The sequence below is a fragment of the Gossypium arboreum genome, chromosome 5 (assembly GCF_025698485.1).
Source record: "Gossypium arboreum isolate Shixiya-1 chromosome 5, ASM2569848v2, whole genome shotgun sequence".
NCBI classification, from domain to species: Eukaryota; Viridiplantae; Streptophyta; class Magnoliopsida; order Malvales; family Malvaceae; genus Gossypium; species Gossypium arboreum.
The window spans coordinates 5,445,553-5,454,003 of NC_069074.1; the positions used below are offsets into that span (position 1 = coordinate 5,445,553).

The following is an 8,451-nucleotide window of genomic DNA, read 5'->3' on the forward strand; positions in this document are numbered from 1 at the left end:
CGTGGGAGTATCCTGGAATTAGCAGGTGGGGTTGAGGTTCCGCCAGTTGTTGATTCGCTCACTTTTTCACCTAACAAGCGAGCTAGAGGCGACTCGAGCTGAAGTCAAGTGTCAAGGATGGCCGATGGCGTCGAAAGGCGGCAGCTTGAAATCTATGTTTTTATCCTACTATTTAATTTTTTTGAAATATTAGTGTTAAACAAGTATTAAGATATGCTCTTCTAAGAATTCTCTAAATACATAAAAAAAATTGAACACAAATGTTGGCTACCTACAAGTCGACACGCCTAAAATGGAATGTGATTTGGTGAATCAAGTTGAAGATTTACCAATCTGTGCACTATCAATTTCAACCTTTTTTTCTGTCAACCCTTCAAAAAGAAATCTCCATTGAGGACTGACCAGAATATATTCCATTGCATTGACAGCTACAAGATACAATAATGAGATGCTAATTAACAGTGTCAACCTTTTAGAAATCTATAAATACCAAGCATTGTCTTCACCATTGGTGTGCATAAAAACTGAGAAGGAGAGAGGTGTTACATGATGAAAAGAGTCGTGTTTGGTAGCCAAGGATGACTTGCCTGCATCTTTCAAAGAGGTTTAAAATCTCTGTATCAACCATGAATCTTTTTCATGGTGCCAGGCAGTCACCTTGGCTAACCTGACGGCTTCTTTTCCCTCATGTTAGACTTTCTCTTCTTTGTCAATCGTCTATCTCAAATTATTATTTGTTTGGGTATAAATGAAATATGAGAAGAGACGTCTAATCTCTAATTTACATTTTCTTCAGCAATCCAAATTCTTAGAGAATCAATAGTAAGTGAATGTCTAGTATGTGCTATTCTCTTTTTTAGGCAAATTATTCAGTGAAATTGGCATTTGAAAATGTTTCAAATTTACAAATTGACTCCGATATACCGGATTTATGCATTTAATTACTTTATCCATAAAATTTATAGTAGTTGCTCATTCAACTGTTGGATATTAGAGAGTGAATCGCATGGTTAAATATGGCAGCTAGGGTTGAATTTGCCAAAGAATATCTCTAAATTTACAGCTAGATATGAATCGTATGTTTAATTATTATTTACAAATTAATTTTCACATTTTTTAGTTATTAAATCATAAGTAGGGTCGGACCCAACCTATAAACTCTCATGCAATGTTACTGCCTACCTCTGTTTTGTTTGGATAAAGAGAAATACTTGTTAAAAGAAAATTAAAAGCTTAACTTTTTTTTTTTAATTTATAATTAAAATAGGGCGATATTAAAATTATTAACATGACAAATCTAATCAAATGTTATTTTCCATTCGCCTTCATATACAATTTATTTGAATAAAAGAATCAGAGTATGCATACATAAATATATAAATCGGGGTCAAATTCTCTAATTTGGATGGGGAGAATTGATCTAACTTTGTAGGTATAATAAGAAAGAATCAATCAAAACACTGGTCTTCTCTTACCCAGCCTTTTGGTCCTTTTAAACCTTGTACTCTTCCTCTTTATCATTGAAACCTTCTTTTTACTTACTTCATCTAACACCTTTCCACATATTGAACAGGATCTGCACTTAAACTCAAATTTATGCAGTAAATGCATATGTAAAAAAAAATTATTTTCTCAATAAATTTTCAAATGAATTAAGCATTTTTTTCCCAAAAGCAATATACGAAAACTATACACAAACAAACATATATAAAAAAATTGATATATTCATCGATATTATGGTTTATTGGATGGAAAGCTTACTTACATGAAGCCATGGTGGACAGCCATCCTGCAAAAATTAAGGCAGTGAGAGCACCAAACATAGACCATGCTGCTTTGTTAGTTACAACCCTTTTTGTTTTTGCTCTGATTCGATGGTATTGAGAACTATGGATAGAGTGGAGACCAAGAAACTTTTGTTAAACAAATTCAGACTATATTACAAGTTACAACAAAATACTAATTAGCTTTTGTATTTTTATACATGGAATTTCCTTGGGATACAAGAATTTTAAGGCTGACCTAATTTTGCTTTTTAATTGACCGATTACCTTTGCTTGTTTTAAGGGAATATGCATAGATGGCATTAATAGTTCAAACTGAGTATTAATAAGCCACGCGTCATAATCATGCCACGTGTATTAATATAAATTTGTTTTACATTAAGTTTTGCGTCGGAAATGGGAGATTCGTATTCGACATAACCCGAGAACTCTTAATGGTGTTGCTGATCACATGACTAAATGTGCTGATATAGGTAGTCCTTTGATACGTTAATTTAGATCCTCACTAACCTCGATCATAAATTTATTGGGAAGAGATCGAAGCATGTCTATTTACTATTAACTATGGTTTTATCTAATGTAATCACTTAATGTTGTCTTTTTCTTCCAATATATATATATCATAATGAATATGGATGGTAAATTTTTATTAAAGATTACGAATAATAAATATGATTTTTTAATGTGGTCGATAAAAATGAATACATTATCTAATTAAATTAAACTTATTGTATATATTGTAAGTGAATTTACGAAAACATTTTAAATAAATTTAATATAAAATAGAGAAATTGAGTATAATTGTAAATATACTTTTCTTACTAGAAAAGTCATAAAACAAAATAAAAATATTGTCTTACCACGCATACAATTGTATTTATTATAATTTTAAAAAAATCTACACTAGATAAATCGATCATATCGACAATAAATAATAAAAGATAGGGATTATAAGAAACATTAATGTTAAAGATGCAATATGTACGACAAGTATAATCAAATACAAATTGAGTAATAATACCAAAAAATAAAATACAAATGGAGTAAATTGTGATAATTTTTTAAAAAAAATTAAAACTTAAATAGTTTTATAAACATTTTTTATTTTAGTTGTTCAATTAATTTATGACAGTAAAAATATAGAAAAATAGCGTACATACTTTTCTTTGGAATGGTACTATATACCATGAACTAACAACTTTCAATCTTTGTCCATAAATGGTTAAAATTTTGAGTTGACTTTGAAAATAAGAAAATTTTCTTCTTATTACGAACAATTGAAAGAAGCGAGTAATATTTAAAATAAATTATATAAAAAGAAATAAAAATAATTAATATTTTACTAGTAATAACAATTTTTTTCCCTGCTTTCAATATTTTTATTTAGGTTCATGACAGTGATGGTGTAGTTTATATGTTTTTTTTAACGAAAGCTATCCCGAAAATGGAGGCAGGGAGAAGTCTTTTTAGGAAGTTTTATATACTTTATAAATATTATTTATCCTTAAGGGACAAGCGTGCTGGAATAGCTCAGTTGGTTAGAGCGTGTGGCTGTTAACCACAAGGTCGGAGGTTCAAGCCCTCCTTCTAGCGTTTTTTCTAGACAACCTTTTTTACCTTGCGTATCTTTCATTTTTAATTTTTATATTTCGGCCATCACGCTCCTTACTTTTCCCAGTTCCTTTGTTTTGCAGGTATGGCATTTCCTCCACCTCCAGGTTTTACCATCAAAGCAGAAAGGCAACGGTAAACGACCTGCAAGCGAACAGTTTGATGGTCGACCTCCGCCGGCCATGTCAAGCACAAAAATTGAATGGAATTGAAATTGCATTGATTTCATAGAAAATTAACCAAAATGGGAATTCTCAGCACATTTTATTTTGTATCATATGAAGATTTTAATCTGCTAAGCGAAAAAGGAGTTGCATCCCACCCAAGACAAATTCAATTCAATGTTGCATGTCTAAGTAGCCATTCTTCACAATCGAGAGGGAAACTATAAAAAGAAGATGGCGTAAACAGAAAACAGATGCAGTAGCCAGCAGGTATGGATGACAAGTTACGTTCTCGTCGCTCGCCAGTAACAAGCTTATGAACTCGGTAAATATTATAATATAGATTTTATTTCGGCAAGTTATATCGGTAAATATAAATAAGAAAGCCCAAAATCCAAATAATAATAATAAAAAAAGTGAAAAAATAGGAGGCAGGTAGAGGTGGGGATGGCAACGACGGTGGTGAAGAGCGCGTTGCAGGCGATCCGAGAGAGAGGTCTCCGCTCATTCCTAAGGGATCTCAAGGAAGATGGCTTCACGTTCGTAATATGCTCTCTTCCCTTTTTTTATCATTTGGACTTCTTAAAACTTGCATTAATTCTTCGGTTAAGGAAACTACACCCCCCCCCCCCCGGGTTTTCACATTATTCTTCCATTCATAGTTTGACATATTTTAGTTACTATTATTCCTTTTTTTTATCCATTAGGAAATGCATCTTCGATGGAAACCTTCTGTAAGTCAGATTCTCCTTTTACTTGAAAATCTCTCTCCCAAAAATAAGAAGAAGAAGACGAAGAAGGAGGTAGAATTAGAAGGTAATTGAAATTGAAGTTTTAATAAATTTATAATTAGGGTAAGTGGATTGCAGCCATAAGTTCAATTGGATCTGGAAATGATTGGCAATGCACTTGATTTGTGGAGAAAAAACATGAAGCTAGCAATATTGTCCGGTTTCCCTGAAATGTTTTTGATCCGAAGATTATAAAGCTACAACTTAAAATGGCATTCAGTGTCTGCAGGAAAGAAGGGAAAATATTTTGTTCTTAGATACTGAATTCACTGGTAAACCAAGTATAATAAATTTCTTTTAACCCTTAATTGTTTAGAAATTTAAGGTTTGAATCCGAGCTCCATTGGGTCTATTCCATGTTACTTGCTTCACATTTGATGGGAAGAAATGGTTTGCCCTTGGTAATTGTCTTGCTTGTGATGAAGTTTCTATTGCTGACTTGGATTTGAGTTTCAGTGGTTTTCACTGAAAATTTTGTGCTTGCATGAAAGAAGACTTGCCATGTTTCTGCCAGCTATTAACTATTTCATCAGTTACAACTAAATGCAATCAGGTCCATACTCTTAGTCTGACATTGTCCCTTGGACATTTTGGAACCTTGTGAGAATGATAAAATGCTTGCAGAACTTTCCAGTGTCAGCTACTAAACCTTCTCGATTTTATATAATTTGAGATGTAATGAAATGATATTTTTTCCAGTCCCATACAATGTCAAGATATTAGATCAATTCTGAGTGCAACATGCTGAATTTAGAGACATCTTACTTTCGTAGTCTTTCATTGAAAGTGACATCTTAGGTTGCTATTGCATACATTTGTTTATACTAGCCATAGTATCTATTGGCATGTAAATCTGCAGACTAGCATCCTTAATCTTGCATTGCAGTTCAGTTGCCCTTAAATGGGACCAGATGCCTTATTCATCATCATTTCTCATCTACCTTTGGTCTGAATTCGTGAAATGTGCATGCCATTTTTGTGAGAACATTCATATCTAATTAATCTCTTGTATTTGCTGGTCTCGCATGACATGTTTATCTGGTGGAATGCAAGGTCAAGAAGCATTGCTTTGAGTTGTGATCAAGGCTTGAATAGCTTATGCAATTTTATTGGGCTAATTAGGTTTCTTCTCCTCAAGCTATACCATTCTTCACCTAGAACTCTTCTTATTCTTTGCACAGACATGTAGCTATATGTTTCTGTTAGATAAGAAGGGTTTACCCTGGTAGTGAGTTCTTAATGACAATTGCTTTCTTTACCCTTTACACTAGCAAATGAATATTTGTAATCTTTTTCTTTTTCAGAAAGAAAAAAAAAAAGAAAAGAAAAGAAGAGAAGATGTGCTTGTCTTGATCATAAAGGTCAAGTTCCCATAATGTTTGATAGTCAATCTGCTTATGTTGGCATGTCATTGTTCTAATTAGTGGGACAAGCTAAACTTGAATGAAGCTAACCTTTTAGCTCGTCAATTGCTTTTATTTGTTTCCAGCTGAAAACGAGGTTCCATTTTTCATCTTCTGCTATTTTTTGACTAATTCCATTTATAAGGGGCTTTCACACACTTATATGGCCTTGACAGCCATCTTTTCCTTTAGATTAGGTGCTCTGTATTTTGGTATTCCTATTATACTACTTTTTATAGTTTGAGTTTTTTCTTTTGAAGATCAAAATAAATTTTGTTTTTATTTTATTCTTACCAGTTCTTCTTACCTCTGGCTTCTATGTGTAGTTTTTTACTTTCAAATGAGCCTTGAGTTCTGAAGTTAGTTTGCATATATTCATCATTATTATTTATTGCATCTTCAAAAGCAATTTGCTTGATTCATCCAGGCAAACTAAAATCCATAACGTAGGGGCAACAGTTGGGGGTGTTGATAAGTTTGGCAACAAGTATTATGAGAAACTGGGGGATACTCAATCTGGTTAGTTTCACTGTTCCTTCTTATATAATGTACATGTTGAAAATTCACCACCAGTTCCATATCAGTGGTGAAAAAGAACTGTGTTCAAGAAATAATTGCTAGAAGTAGAGACAGCCTCTTTCTCTTTCTTGGTCTTGATTTAGCATAAACATATATCGAGCCAGAGAGAACTTGGATTGTTTTTAGTGCAGATTAAGGTGATGCTTCTCCAAGTTGTGGCTGTGGAGGTGGGCGATCTCCTCCTGATAAAGGTAGAACTGGATTATGTTTTTATGTGCACTTGAGCTTTGAATACTTGAATGCCTTCAGTCAATAAAAAATATTGTCCCTCCCACAGCGTTCCTGAATTTTCAGATTTCATGTTTCCTTTTCTTGCATGCATGCATGATGTATTTAATTTTAACAACCAACTTTTTGAAAGCTGTAAATACTTCCTCCATGAATGTACTTAACAAGAGGCTGTTATCTCGCTTTATGTTTATCGCTGATGCATACTATTTAAGGCATTTGTAGGAAGAAGCAGGTGGGTTGAATATGCAAAAAAGGATTGATATGATGCATCTCAGGTACCCCCAGAACACGGTTGGCTTCAGTGCATAACTGATCACACAGGAGATGAGGCAAGTCCTGTTCTCTGTTCTATGTTACACGCATAAAAAGGATTATGTGCTTAAGAACTAGACCCAATAGTAATGGACCAAACATGATTACATGTCAGGAGAAAAATAACTAAAACACAATAAGCTATGAGAAAATTACATAAACAAGATGCAAATATATGAACATATCAGAATCTACCTAAGATGAATTATTAATGTATCATAAATATATTAATACTTCAACAGAGATACAAACGACAGGTCTATTAAGAGATTTGTTTTTTCAGCTTTTGATGCTAAAACCTAAGAGGTATGGGTTGAGCACAAGGAAAACTTATCTGGAAAGGGGAGTGAATTTATCTACCATTCTAAAGGACATGCACTTAATCCTTGTCAGAGAGAGTGGACTAGGCATCAATCATGGCAACCCACGAAACCTGAGTAATCTTCCAAAACCAATCTTTTTTTTTTTTTCCTTACTTTGCAAACACTTTTTTTTTTATGAACGATACTTCTATTCGTCTCAAAACAATAGCAATTATGCATTTATTTGCTGCAAAACTATCTACTTGATATTTCATCAATTAAAACCAACTTGGATGTTTCAAATAATCTCTCTTTCATCTGATTCTCAAATTGTTCTGTAATCCATGATTTATATTCAGAACTTACTAAACAAGCTAATTTCAATGTTTAATCTCTTGGATCATATTTATGGTGACCAGTTAGTAAATAAATTGTACCCATTAAAAAAAAAGAGCAATTCACTTCCTGTTTCATTTGATTAAATGAAATGAAAAGAAAAAGTAACTCCGTGAATATAAAAAGAATCCCAATCTATTATCTGCTGAAAGCAGATTTTAGGAGACAATATATACTACAAAAACGATTAGGAGATGCTAAATAGTTATCACTATTATATTTGACGTTTTGTTTGGAAATTTAATATTTTAATTCACAACGTTTGATTTTTGAAAATATTTTTATTTTTATTTTTATTTCTAATTTGTAAAAAAATTTATTTTATTTTTAAAAGAATACAAAAAATTCAACGATGAAAACATGTTTATTATTTATTTTCCTATAATAAAACATGAGAAATAAAAAAATATATACATTTTCATGGGATTTGAGCCAGGGTGACATTTGATATTTAATAACTGTTTGATTTTTTAGGTTAATTAATTTAATGTTAAAGTCAATTTGATTTTTAGTAAAAACGGTGAAAATAAATTTTATTGTTTTTAAATTTTAAAATCTTTTCATTCTTCAAGAAACATTTTTAAAATTTTCAACTATGTTTCATTCAATATTTTCTATATTTTAAGAAAATGAAACCAAAAATGACAAATATTTTTTGAAATCAAATGTCGTTCATGACACGCTCTTTTCTTGTTTCTTTTTTCACCTTTCGTTGTGTTACTGTTTCTCTGTCTTTTGTCGACTTGTGTTTGCTGATGCTCTAGTCACTGAGGTTATTAAATTGCTTACTGTTTTGACTAATCGATGGAGAGGGATATGGCGGAGTTGAGTTTGGATGATGGAGAGGGGGAGGCATTCTCTATACTAAAGGATGCTGA

The 8,451-nt window shown here is 32.2% G+C and overlaps 1 long non-coding RNA gene and 1 other non-coding gene across 3 annotated transcripts; one reads left to right on the forward strand and one right to left on the reverse strand.

Moving 5' to 3' along the window:
• Nucleotides 1-1,274: 1,274 nt before the first annotated feature.
• Nucleotides 1,275-2,039, reverse strand: LOC108450643 (uncharacterized). 2 transcript variants are annotated; one of them, XR_001866258.2, is made up of 2 exons: nucleotides 1,766-2,039; nucleotides 1,275-1,576 (listed from the first exon to the last, which is right to left on the reverse strand). It is a non-coding gene; the product is annotated as an uncharacterized LOC108450643 (long non-coding RNA). The 2 variants fall into 2 exon arrangements; XR_008283476.1 differs by having other exon boundaries at nucleotides 1,275-1,587.
• Nucleotides 2,040-3,303: 1,264 nt separating this feature from the next.
• On the forward strand, nucleotides 3,304-3,377 carry TRNAN-GUU (transfer RNA asparagine (anticodon GUU)). Its single transcript has one exon. It is a non-coding gene; the product is annotated as a tRNA-Asn (tRNA).
• The last annotated feature ends 5,074 nt before the right edge of the window (nucleotides 3,378-8,451 follow it).